Source organism: Notolepis coatsorum (genome assembly GCF_963971535.1).
Source record: "Notolepis coatsorum genome assembly, chromosome: 15".
In the NCBI taxonomy this organism is placed as follows: Eukaryota; Metazoa; Chordata; class Actinopteri; order Aulopiformes; family Paralepididae; genus Notolepis; species Notolepis coatsorum.
Genome location: NC_140179.1, coordinates 32,285,042 through 32,298,927, shown reverse-complemented (window position 1 = coordinate 32,298,927; position 13,886 = coordinate 32,285,042).

Sequence of the window (13,886 nt, the reverse complement as noted above, 5' to 3'; positions counted from 1 at the left end):
CAAGGTCCGAGCAGCTGAAGTACTCGTCCAAGGGCGCACCTACACACGGCCCGTGGCGAGGCTCATAGAACTGCCCCGACTCCCAGATACTATCGATGATGACCATGACCCTATGACTTTGTGAGTTGACTGACCTTACAGCGGACCTTGAGTGGAAGACAGTGCGGTTAATCTGTCTCTGCTTAGCTAATTAGGTGGGACTAATTAGGGGGCGGCTGTTGTGAAGGATCAGATTAAACCGAATATGTATATTTATTTATATATATTTAATTGTATTTGTATATCGTTTGATATCCCCTGTATATTCCTTGTACAATATGCATTGAATATCCCCGTTTCTACTAAACAGCCCATAATAGTTTCATTCTACCATTGGACGAGAACCTGGCGCCAGGTTGCCATACCCCTAGGTTCAAGTTCAATCGTGCCACCTAACATGTCGAGGCAACCCCCGGTTCCGCGCAGTAATATGCCGGGCGAAATACGAGTGGTACTATTTGTTCATAGCGCATATATATATGGCGCTCGTAAAGTAGAACTTTCTTTTAGTCCAGTTCTTTACCCTCCAACAGAGTGACAGACGCAAAAGCCTCCCCACGAAGCACGTGCGGTGTAGTAGGGCCTACTTGGCCCAGAATAGGCATTGAGATATCGTGTAGATTAATAGTTGAATGGTCATAGTTTGGCACCATACCGTCGAGTTGGACGTATTCTATTAAGCTAATAATAGTCTATTTATGTATGGTGCATCGTTCGGTTCGAGTTCTACAGTTATCAGTACCCCCATCGTTCCTGACGTTATCTGGACGCTTATCCAGGCTGGTCAGACCCCTAGTGGTGATTGCATCCGAGGAGCTCCGGGTCAAGAGCGACTGGACCTGTATATTGGATTACTCTACCCGACGACGGCGAGCCTTCCACGGCTCTTGGATTATGCTTTATGTGCTTTGATTATTCCATGGATAAAGGCCAACACTGTCGAGTGTTGGAATTACCCCCCGGAGAGGACTACAGGTGAGGCGGCGCTCTACACGTGAGGTCGCACCACGTCTCTCCGTTGTGGACCGGCAGATACCGTTCCACAGAGGGTCCAGCTGTGTTCGTCTACGGCCCGAGGTTCTGTGGGCACTGGGTCTAAGACTTTGGATTCTCCCAAGACACCGTCGGCCAGATGGGATACCGCCAGCGACTTCTCTAACCCCCCCCTCCTACTGTCTTACAACCAGCGGGACCCCCCCCCCCCTTAGTGTATCCAGCTATAATCATTTAAGTACTATCGCTATCGTTTCCTAAATATTCCAGGTTGTATACTTATTCCCTGCGCAACCAGAGATTGGACATTCAATGTTGATTTACCTACGAATACTCATTTGCCATAAAAGTGCATACTTAACATTTCAAATCATAAATGTAATTAAGTGAATGTTGTATACACCCTTTGCTGTATTAAATATTCGATTTGGTCCATTTGTGTTGGTTCGTTTCATCAGGTGGGAAAGTGTTCATCATACTTATATCTTGTACTGGGTGGCCAGAAGTTAAAGTACATGAGGTAGTGGTATTAAATATCATATCTAACAATACAGTCAGGGAATTGTACCCCTCAGCTACAATAGTGGAAATCAACGATGCTCTTCTCCGGGTACCACGTTCCAAATCAATATAATCCAACCAGTAATGGTTCTGCAATCGCCGACGCTGGTTCTCCTGTGCACTATACTTCACATTAAACTAGGTCGAACTTGACGTTACTTCACTAAACTCTGACACTTTTACTATTCTATTCGCACGTGGTCTAAACGCACGGTTGCTCACTTCAATGTTACCGAACTTGTCACACTGCTGCTTTAGACGAACTGAATGAACTACTGCTGTGCACACCTGCGCCAGCATATATACTTAAATGATTATCTAGTTCCAAACCTAACCACTTTGGTCCTGAATCAATACACTACCAAAGGCATGTTCTGACATGCCCCAAACTCGCCCCTTGCACCTGTCTGAGTGCGAGACTGCCTGGAGCCTAGGGCGCTATCCAATAAGGAGAGCGAATATTACTCTGGTTTGAACGTAGGTAAAGGGATATACCGTGTATATATAAATAATATACAAAGTATATAAAACAATAAATGTATATTCTCAGTTTAATCTGGCCCTTCACAACAATAACTGTGTGTAAAAAAATAAATTTGGACTCTGTGAGATACATTTTTTTGCGTATTTCTTCATAACTACAAAAACCCTGTTTGTTAAAAACATCACCTAATGAGTGTATGCCTTGCTTTTCCCATATAGGGAATCTTATAGGTCGTTTTCCAATTAAGAGTGCATTGTTATTGAATAAGGGAGTATGATTATGCCATTTATGTGGGTTAGAATATTTTTTTTGTGTTTCACGCCATATCCGGATCGCATGAGTAATTATGGGGCCAAATTTCCGTTCGCATTGCTTAATTGATAATTTAGTGTATGCTATGTCCTTCAGTCTATGTGGGGCTACTATATTTTCTTCAAATTTTCTCCAGGATACTAATGCTTGGGGATCAAACCATGTTGTCAATAGTCTTAAAGTGTACGCCTTAAAATAGTGGAAAAAATCTGGAAATGCCATACCACCGTCTGCTTTGTTTCTCTGTGCGGTGGATCTTTTTATACGTGGTGGTTTGTTATTCCAAATAAATTTGTATGTGGAGGAGTGTAATTTTTTCCAGTAACCCTCTGGAGGGGGTAACGGTAGCATTGAGCTGAAGAAGTTGATTCTAGGTAGTACGTCCATCTTAACTATTGATATCCGTGCCTGTACTGAGTTTTTAAGTTTTGACCACCTATCAAGGTCGTCTTTGATTTTGTTTTGGATTTTTATGTAATTGTGCTTCACCGTTTGTCTTATGGTGGGGAATATTTCCACTCCCAAACATCTAAAGTGTTTTACCATGGGTATCTCTTCTGGGAGGGTTATATCTTTTTTTTGCAGGGGCGTTAAGTGGAAGGAAAGCCGACTTCGGCCAATTTATCTTAAATCCCGATAAATCTCCAAAGTCCTCAATCAACTCGAGCAGATGAGGCAATGTGGTGTTGGGGTTTTGCGTGAACAGTATTACGTCGTCCGCATATAAAAAAAATGTATGTTGTGTGCCCTTGATTACGATTGGTTCTATGGATTGGGATTGTCTTATATATTGTGCTAAAGGCTCTAATAATAGATCGAATAGTCCGGGACTAAGAGGGCAACCCTGTCTAGCTGAGCGTGATACCGGAAAGATTCCGGAGGTGATTATACCTGTTGTAATCATGGCCGATGGGTCTTTGTATACTACTTTAATCATATCAATGAAACCTTTACCTAACCCCATCCTTTCTAATACTGCCCATAGATACGACCATTCCAGCCTGTCAAAAGCTTTCATTGCATCCAGGGACAGCATCGCCTTAGGTATGGTGTCGTCCTTGTCAGCATCTAGTACGTGCAGTATTCGTCTTATGTTATCAGTGATCAAGCGGCCTCTTATGAAGCCAGTTTGGTCCGGATGAACTAAAGACGTCATATGCTTTTGTAATCTGATGGCTAATACCTTAGAGTACAGTTTGATATCGGTTCCGAGGAGGCTTAAAGGCCAACCTTCATGTTGTATTTTTGTTCACTAAACAATGTGGACTAGGCCAACGGTGACTTTCATGAAGAAGGGAAAAAAAAGTATTGAAATTGACCCAGTTTTAGCGTTTTTATCAAACATTTTGTCTGCCCAACGCAATCACCACGCACATGGATATTTTAATCAATGGTTCATAACGTGCGTGTGTAATCGAAATGATGTCGTCACAAGAGGTGCAGGGCACCAGGGGGCTCACCAGGGGGTGCTGAGAGTCACACACAGCTAGTGGCAGGCACTGAGAGCCTTGCTACTACTAGCCTAATGAAAATGTATCTGTTTCACCTAACAACACTATTGCTCCGTGATCATAGCCATCCATCTCTAAAGCTAACCACTATTTGTAAAAGCCACAACCACGTTACCATATTTGTAATAATGTAAATCATTGTGTCGTTGTACATATTGTGTACACCGTTATAAGCTAACATAGCTTAGCTTGGTAGCTATTATGCTAACAACATATCCCGACGGTTGGTTCTCTCCTCTCTGTACACCCCCGTCCCCACGGGTACCCTGCCGGGGAGCCCATGGACGCGACAACGGCGGCAGCCGTAGGGTGCTCGAGCCCGCCGTAATGCTAGTGGTACACGATAGCTATGAGCTAACTAACGCTACGGCCGCCGCTGTTGTCGCGTCCACAAGCTCCCCGGCAGGACACCCGGGAGGACGGGGGCACACAAAGAGGAGAGAACCACCCCAAATCGAGCACTCATGCCGGCCGACAAGCCGGACACCGCGGTTGTTGTTAGCACAACAGTAGCCCACTGTGATGCACCGAGTGGGCCACCATTGATCAACATGCAGCGACGTGTAGCTTGCATGATGCGTGTGTAGTGCTTTGCCACACAGGTCTGAGAGGAAGACCTGCACATGATTTTACTCGTTCCCCAAACTCCTCTACATGCCCCGATCTCAAATGGTTCACGACAGTAGACATAATGCTAACGTTAGCCAGCGCCATATATCGAGTAGTACTATGACCCGGACGAGCATAAGGCATACGTTTCCTGAAGTGACGTCACGGCCGTGCTAGCGTCTGATAAGCTTTTAGATTCGGCTCATTAATATGCACCTGTAGTGATGTCGGCGTTTGATAAGCTTTTTTGATTCGCGCGTGCATGTTATTCGTGCGTGGACCTTTTTAACTCTTTCGGAGTGGCATTTCCGGTGTCAAATGGAAAAAAATAAATAATGAAATTATATACCAATGATGTAAACTACCCATAATTGATCAGTAGGGTTTAACCTGGATGTTGGGCTTTAAGGGTCTATAACTACCGCACTCTGTGGGGTCTTTGTCTTTTTTAAGGAGGACTGTTATGAGTGCAATATTGTCGTTCTTATGGAAGTTCCCCTCCTTGACTGAGTATAAAATCATATTTAGTAATAAGGGTCCAATTATGTCCCAACAAGAGAGGTACATTTCTGGTGGGATACCGTCTCTTCCAGGAGCCTTACCACTTTGCATTTCGGATATGGCCTTCTTGAGTTCCTCTAGTGTGATCGATGTTTCTAACTGTTTAGCTGTCTAACTGTTTTTTCAGGGTCTGTAACAAGTACTTGTTGTGCTCTAATGGTAGTTATATCTGCAAATTTTGCATTAACTCTTAATCGCATAGCTAATAGGTGACTTGGTTTAGAACCTTGAGAGTACTGCTGTTGTCTTGTGCTACGTATTTGTATTTCCGATTGTTTTCTGTATATGGCATTAATCTCTTTTTTTAGTACATTAACTTGATTTTCCAGTCGAATCGAGTTGTTGTATTGTAAAGAATTAAATAACGTTGAGTAAAGCGTTTCCAGTTCAGCCAGTTTTGAGCATCGATTCTTGCGCATTTTGGAGGAAAAGCTATCAGTGAAATCCTTGATCATTCCCTTTACCGACATCCATAATATTCTGGGGTCCTGCACCGAGTTTGCATTCCTCCGTAGGAATACTGTAAGAGCTTCTTTGAGTTGTGTAATGAATTCCTTGTTATTAAGCAGCATCGAGTTAAATCGCCATCTTGGGTCTCGGGAAGATAGTATACCAAATGTTCCTTTTAGGAGTAAATAACAGTGATCTGATAATGCATTGGGTTTCATTTCCACATCATATTTATCAAATAGTCTCGGGGATGCAAAAACATAATCTATTCTGGATAATGTGTTATGTCTCGCAGATCGACAAGAGTACTTCCGGGTCGTGGGGTTAAGTGATCGCCATAAGTCATTTACACCTGTAATCTTCGACCAATCCTTTAATGCATTAGATGAATTTTTTTGTTCGTTGGAAAAGGAGGGGTAAGATTTGTCCATCCTTGGATTCCAAATGGCATTAAAATCTGCACCAATTATAAATGAGTAATCGGGAAGGTCTAACATTGCTTTGGTAAGTGTAGTGAAGAAACCAACTTCGTACAAATTTGGGGCGTATACCGCTACCAACGCTATTTTCCTGTTCTTGTGTACAATCTTAGCTATAGTTATCCGACCATCTGCATCAGACCATACTCCCTTCAATTTAATATTCAACTTCCGTCTAACGACTATGGCTACTCCCCGAGTTCTCGTTCCAAAGGAAGAGTGACTAATGTTATGATATGTGTTGTCCGCTAACGTGTCTATGTCTTTCTCTAAAATGTGCGTTTCGCTTAGCAGAGCCACGTCAACCTGTTCTTTTTTCATCAGTGTGAGCACGCTTTTGCTTTGTGTTGATTATTTATTCCCCCAGTGTTCCAGATCATTATATTCAAACTAGCCATAATCTATACATGTTGTTGTGTAGTTGTTGGTAATGCTTCTGGAGTGCGAAGCAACAATAGATATACATCCAACTATTGAGGTCCCGTTGAGAGCCGAGCTTAAAAACATACATATATACAAATAAAAATCCCCTAATCCCCCCTCCCACCGAGAGTCGTACAGGACTGTGTTCCATAGACACATCCTACGCGTATGACTCCCTCCCTTAAGCCACGGGTTGCCCAAAATGAGCTTTGTAACCCTAATCTTCCTATGCTAATTGCCATAGGATCTACAACTTTCATTCTAATTCAATAGAATGTCGCTTTTTGGTCTTGCGCCTTCCCATTAATGTAATAACAATAGTGTGAAAAATGAAAAATATACCTCATTGATATATTCATTTGAACCTTCTACTAACTTATGTTGGAACCATCAGAAAGAGGAAAAGAGTGGAGAAAAATATTAACACCAAAATCAATCAATCAATAAAAAAAAATAGATATAAAAAAGAAAATAAAAAAAAAGTGAGAATTAAAATAAAACTCATCAAGAGAAAAAAGAAAATGAAATAAAAATGAATAAAGAGAAAAACAGAGACTTTTAGAGCTATATTATGCAAATCACTAAATCAATGGAGTAATTATTTAAAATATTAGAATAACCTTGTCATGATTGTACCTTTAGATGTGGCTGATGTTTTTTTAAAGCCTTATTAAACTTACGTCATTGGATCATATGCTTATACATACCGGATGTTAATGTTAAAGTTACAGGCCTTCGTTGAAGGAGTGCATTATATTCTAGAAGGTTGTAGAATACCCTTGTGAATTTGTAAACACTGCTGTTATGTTCCAGAATGATCTTCCTACCCAGGAGTCATGACCTAATAGTATTTTTCGGAATATTCCATTGTGCCCCTGAGCAGTCGAGAGAGGAGTCCAGAATGTTCCAGAATGTTCCCAATGTCAATATTGGATTATTGTCTCCTCAGAGACCAGAAGTCTATAAATATAATGCCTTACGAACCGTATTAAACACCTTGTGCCTTGGTGTTGCCAGCATGTGTAGCCGGTGTGATCTTGTCTGCGTTGTGTTTTTAAGTCGATTCGACCCCTGTTAAGGGATCGCCCTGAGTGGGAGTTGAACCCCGGACGCCCGCGTCGCGGGCGGCATCACAGACCACTAAGCAAGAAGGGAATTCACTGCTTGCTTCCGGGTCTGGATGCCTCTGGGGAGTGAGTTTTACTTGCAGTACCGCTTACCATCCACAGCCACGTCACTACTTGTACCCGTGACTGTGGATATACTGCTGTACCTCCGTTACACTCACCCCCCTAAACTCACTCCACCCAGGGCATCCGGGTCTAACGGCACCACATGTAGCCGGTGTGATCTTGTCTGCGTTGTGTTTTTACACATGCATATCATCTGTTGCTTTTGTTGAGCTGTGGTAAAGTCATTCTAATAAAAGTACTAAAATACAAAGAGGAAAAAAATTGAGAAAAAGAGAAAGATGAGTAGGCTTATCTGATTCGAGCCTATGTCGCGTCCGGCCCCGGGGGACCAGATCCATGTTGCTTCATGTAATCCTCTGTGTTTTTAGGCATGCGTAATCCGTGCCTAATACCATCTTTCCCCAAGATCGATAGTAGTGCCGGGTACTTAAGGCTTGGTTTAAGACCTCTCTTGTACAATCTCTGCATCACATCCTTGTAGGGGACACGCTGAGCGATGGCCTCCTTGCATAGATCTTCGTAGATAGATATTGAATTATCACCATATTTCAGTTTCCCCCTTTGATTGCGCGCCCCTCTGATGGTGGCGTCTCTTATTACTGTCTTGCGCAGAGTAGCAATGATAACCCTCGGACCGTTGCCTCTTTGGTCTCGTGTACCGACTCTGTAACATTGGTCCACTATCGGCGCTGTGGGTAGGGTGTGGTTACCTAGAATCTCTGCTAACACAGTTGGAAAACTGTCGTCTGTGCAATTGACTGATTCATCCAGTCCCACAATACGGATATTGTTTCGCCGGTAGTAACGTTGGATCTCGAGCTTCGATGGCTTGTATTTTCTTCCGAAACGCTTCTTCCACCTGTTTTATCTCCTTCGTTAACTCTGTAAATCCATCGTTAACGGTCTTCTCGTTCTCTTGGACCACCAGTGTAATTCATATCACCGTATTCTCCACAGCAGTGATTCGCTCGGCCTGTACAGCGGCCGCTTTTATAACCTCTTCGAATTTAGCATCGATGTGTGCTTTGAATTCATCTTTGAGTTCATCGATGTGTAATTTGAAAGCGACCATCTGATCCTTCCCTACTTGTATCTGATCTTTTATCAGGTTAGTCAGAGAATTGAAGTCGGGTTGTATGATTTCACTACTTGTGTCAGTTGACGTTGTAGGTGCATTTGGGTACACGGTGGGTTTGATGTACATTTTCTTCTCAAATTCCTCTGCTTTATCTCTCACTGTGTTTTTCCCCGCCGTTACCGTTATGTTGTCGTCTGCTGTCACCCTCTCGGGGCCTGTCGTCGTTGGTCCCGATATATTCTCCACTATTGTCTCCCCGACGGTGCCAGTCAACAACGGTATTGTTATACTGGCGACAGCTGTGTCCTTCGAACGTGTCAAAACCTGCGCCGTTGGAATGTCGGCTCCGGGTCTCTTTCCACTCTTTTTCTTGTCCTTAGGATCCATGTTGAATCTTTATGTCTTTTGATATAGTTAGTAGAAGGTCTTATTTAATATATACGATGTGGTTTAATCTCATTAGTGTTGTTAAAATAAGGTTTTTAAACGAAATTAACGTTGACAGGAGCGGAGCAATAACCAAATGCGCTCGCTACATACTGCTGTCAAACCGGAAGTCATGATTATCTTCTTTTTTTTTATGATTATCTTTTTTTTTTTTTTTTTTTTTTTTTATAAAAATAAAAATAAATATAATGTTAACAATCACTTTCCATCACAGACCGAAAATCTAGTTTTGCTTACAGGTGTCTAATGTGACTTACATCGATGCTTATATATTTCACGTACTCCTCACTATGCCAGGCAGCGTGATGCGTCCGTCATCTATCTGAAGGGCGCGCATATAAAAAGCTGCCATTAAGCGCTGGCACGTGGACTGGTGGTCACACTCACAGGTGTGTAGAGTAAGGTGGATGACTGAGTCAGAGTGGTGCTAAATTTTTTTTAACACAATGTCGACGAGATAACGCGATAAAGGGTGGAAATTTGGCTCCGGGAATTTACAACGATAGAAGGCAAAGAAAAAATAAGTGTTCAATAACTCGATGAGAGGTTCATTGGATAAATTTATCACAAAAAACAGCGACCCAACCGAAGCAGCCGCAGCCACAGCAGGGCCACGCGGGGGGAAGAAGCTAACAAGCGAAGCCCTATGGAATACTTAGTTATTGCGACGCTGAATTCAGTATGCAGTAAAGGAATAGAGCATCAGCCAATGGACATTACATATCGATCTACCAGATGGCGATCAATAACTGGGACATCCTTTTTGGAATCAACGTTATACCGGACGGGCACCGCCAGGACGCGTGAATATTAAAGGCAACCTACTTGTGTTCAGCTTTTCGTTCAGCGTTTCCCTGATTGGCCACACGGCCACGTGACCGCCCTAGCACACGCCCTTATCCGTTGTTACGCGGCAGAGAGGACGCGGCAGAGAGTATGATAATTGAACATCGTCCCCAAAATGAATGGAAGCGAAATAAAGAGAGCTTATTATTAATCAGTCAGCAGCCTCCAGAGATGTTATGACGTTACAAACGCGAAATAACATTATACATTATGCTCCGCGAAATAAAGAGAGCTTATTATTAATCAGTCAGCAGCCTCCAACGGGCGAAATAACATTATACGCGAAATAACATATAACGTTACAATTCAAAATCGTCACAGCAGTATAGTTTGTTTATACTTCAGAAGTATGATATTTGAACATCGTCCCCAAAATGAATGGAAGCGAAATAAAGAGAGCTTATTATTAATCAGTCAGCAGCCTCCAGCGATGTTATGATGTTACAAACGCGAAATAACATTATACATTATGCTCCGCGAAATAAAGAGAGCTTATTATTAATCAGTCAGCAGCCTCCAACGGGCGAAATAACATTATACGCGAAATAACATATAACGTTACAATTCAAAATCGTCACAGCAGTATAGTTTGTTTATACTTCAGAAGTATGATATTTGAACATCGTCCCCAAAATGAATGGAAGCGAAATAAAGAGAGCTTATTATTAATCAGTCAGCAGCCTCCAACGGGCGAAATAACATTATACGCGAAATAACATATAACGTTACAATTGTACAGTTTCGAGTTAATCAGTCAGCAGCCTCCACTGATGTTATGACGTTACAAACGGGCGAAATAACATTATACATTATGCTCCGCAAAATAACATTATACACTCTGCTGCCGCGTTCGCTGCGCGCTTCATTAATTTAATTTGGGACCTTGCAGGGACCTCTGCTGCCGCGTTCGCGACAAAAGGGGGCGGGGGGTCGTGGCCAATAAGAGAAAAGCTACACAAGTAGGTTGCCTTTAATATTCACGCCGCCAGGACGGACGTTTCCATATGGAACGCATAGAGAAGTGCCCGCGCGTGGCGTGGTTGATTCAACGTCAAGGTGAGACCGAGGAGGAGGGACATACACACATCAGGAGGACGCGGACAGTCAAGTCAAGGAAAGTGAAATTTGTGCAATTTAAGCACTAATGTTTTCTGAGTGGAATCGCCGTATTCTACAGTGCTAGGAATCGCTAGTGGGAGCTAACTGGCTAAGTGGCTCTGCTGCTTGCCACACACTGCTAGCGGCGCTAGCCAACCAAGTGCGTCTGCATATTTCTCTCATGATGAATTGAAGCTAACAAGGTATCAGGTGAGACTAGTCATTTAATAAGCTAACGTTATGATACAGAAGGATAATGTTATGATGCAGAAAGCTAACGTTATGATGCAGAAAGCGAACTGGCTAACTGGCTCTGCTGCTAGCCACCCGAGTGCTAATACACTGCTAGCGGTGCTAGCCAACCAAGTGTGTCTGCATATTTCTCTCATGATGAATTGAAGCTAACAAGGTATCAGGTGAGACTAGTAATTTAATAAGCTAACGTTATGATACAGAAGGCTAACATTATGATACAGAAGGCTAACGTTATGATACAGAAGGCTAACGTTATGATGCATAAAGCTAACGTTATGATGCATAAAGCTAACGTTATGATACAGAAAGCTAACGTTATGATGCAGAAAGCTAACTGGCTAACTGGCTCTGCTGCTAGCCACCCGAGTGCTAACACACTGCTAGTGGCGCTAGCCAACCAAGTGCGTCTGCATATTTCTCTCATGATGAATTGAAGCTAACAAGGTATCAGGTGAGACTAATCATTTAATAAGCTAACGTTATGATACAGAAGGCTAATGTTATGATGCAGAAAGCTAACGTTATGATGCAGAAAGCGAACTGGCTAACTGGCTCTGCTGCTAGCCACCCGAGTGCTAATACACTGCTAGCGGCGCTAGCCAACCAAGTGTGTCTGCATATTTCTCTCATGATGAATTGAAGCTAACAGGGTATCAGGTGAGACTAGTAATTTAATAAGCTAACGTTATGATACAGAAGGCTAACATTATGATACAGAAGGCTAACGTTATGATACAGAAGGCTAACGTTATGATGCAGAAAGCTAACGTTATGATACAGAAAGCTAACGTTATGATGCAGAAAGCTAACTGGCTAACTGGCTCTGCTGCTAGCCACTCGAGTGCTAACACACTGCTAGCGGCGCTAGCCAACCAAGTGCGTCTGCATATTTCTCTCATGATGAATTGAAGCTAACAAGGTATCAGGTGAGACTAGTCATTTAATAAGCTAATGTTATGATGCAGAAGGCTAACGTTATGATGCAGAAAGCTAACGTTATGATACAGAAGGCTAACGTTATGATGCAGAAAGCTAACAAGGTATCAGGTGAGACTAGTCATTTAATAAGCTAACGCTATGATACAGAAAGCTAACGTTATGATACAGAAAGCTAACAAGGTTGTCATTCGAGAGACGTGTCATTTAATAAGCTTGACTATTTAATTGAATAAGCTCCCAGTCTGTGTTTAGCTCAGCCAGGGGGGATGGAGACTGCCAGCTACTGCTTGCTGACGTTACTTTCTCTGTCAGACTTGGGTGTTCCACAGCTGCAATTTTTTATATTCCGTTGACTGTATACCCAGCCTCGTGCAGCGCTATTATTTAAGAATACGTTGACTGTATGCAAAAAATATATAAATTATTAATAATATATATATTTTTTTACCTTTAAAAAGGGGCCTCCCGTTTAAATCTCGCAAGGGGCCTCGCATTTCTCCCAGACGGCACTGTTAGTAGTAGTAGTAGTAGTAGTAATTGTATTAGTAGTAGTAGTAGTAGTAGTAGTAGTAGTAGTAGTAGTAGTAGTGGTAGTAGTAGTAGTAGTAGTAGTAGTAGTAGTAGTAGTAGTAGTAGTAGTAGTAGTAGTAGTAGTAGTAGTACTAGTTTGATTTGTTATATGAACTGTATACAGGTACACAGAGTGATTAAATGCTTACTTGCAGGAAGCATAAGATGAGGAACAACAACAACAGCAGGTCAATAAAAGAATTCATTATAAAAATAATACATTATACAAATACATTAATGCATAATGAAGTAAGTCAGTTCAGCATGCTGATGCATGGGGATAGAAGCTGAAGGTTATCTGAGTTGGGAAACATCACAAAGTAATTAAACAAGATTCATATTTAATCATGCCTGCAGCGCAATGCCAAGAAAAGAAAGAGCTCAGAAAAGGAAGGGGAAGGAGTGCCAGGAAGGAGCCACAAGTAACTAGTAACTAGTAACAAAGAGTAACTAGTAACAAAGAGTAACTAGTAACTAGTAACAAAGAGTAACTAGTAACAAAGAGTAACTAATAACTAGTAACAAAGAGTAACCTGTAACTAGTAACAAAGGAAGGAAAGTAAGCAAAGGAAGTCACAGATTTTAAAATATCTTATTTCTTTTATATTATATATTATAGTTGACACCTTGAAGCAGGCAGGGACCACGGACTTGGCCAGGGATAGGTTGAATATAGTGGACACTGGGGCTAGCTGGTTAGCACAGGACTTAAGTATTCACCCTGTTATATCATTTGGGCCTGCAGCTTTCAGTGTTCACTTAGCACAATGAATGGAAGCAGACAGTGACAGGTAGCCTTTGGGAGAGGTGTTAGTTGACTCAAATTAGACCCTGGCAACTACCGCCCTGTTTCTATCCTTACCTCCATCTCGAAAGTCATGGAAAAAATTGTATACGAACAGGTCGAAAAATACCTCGCGGAAAAAAATCTAATCTACGAATTCCAATCTGGCTTCAGAACATCCCACTCCACTGACACATGCCTTCTCTATTTAAACGACCACATCAAACAAGAGGTGGACGCGGGCAAATACTGCG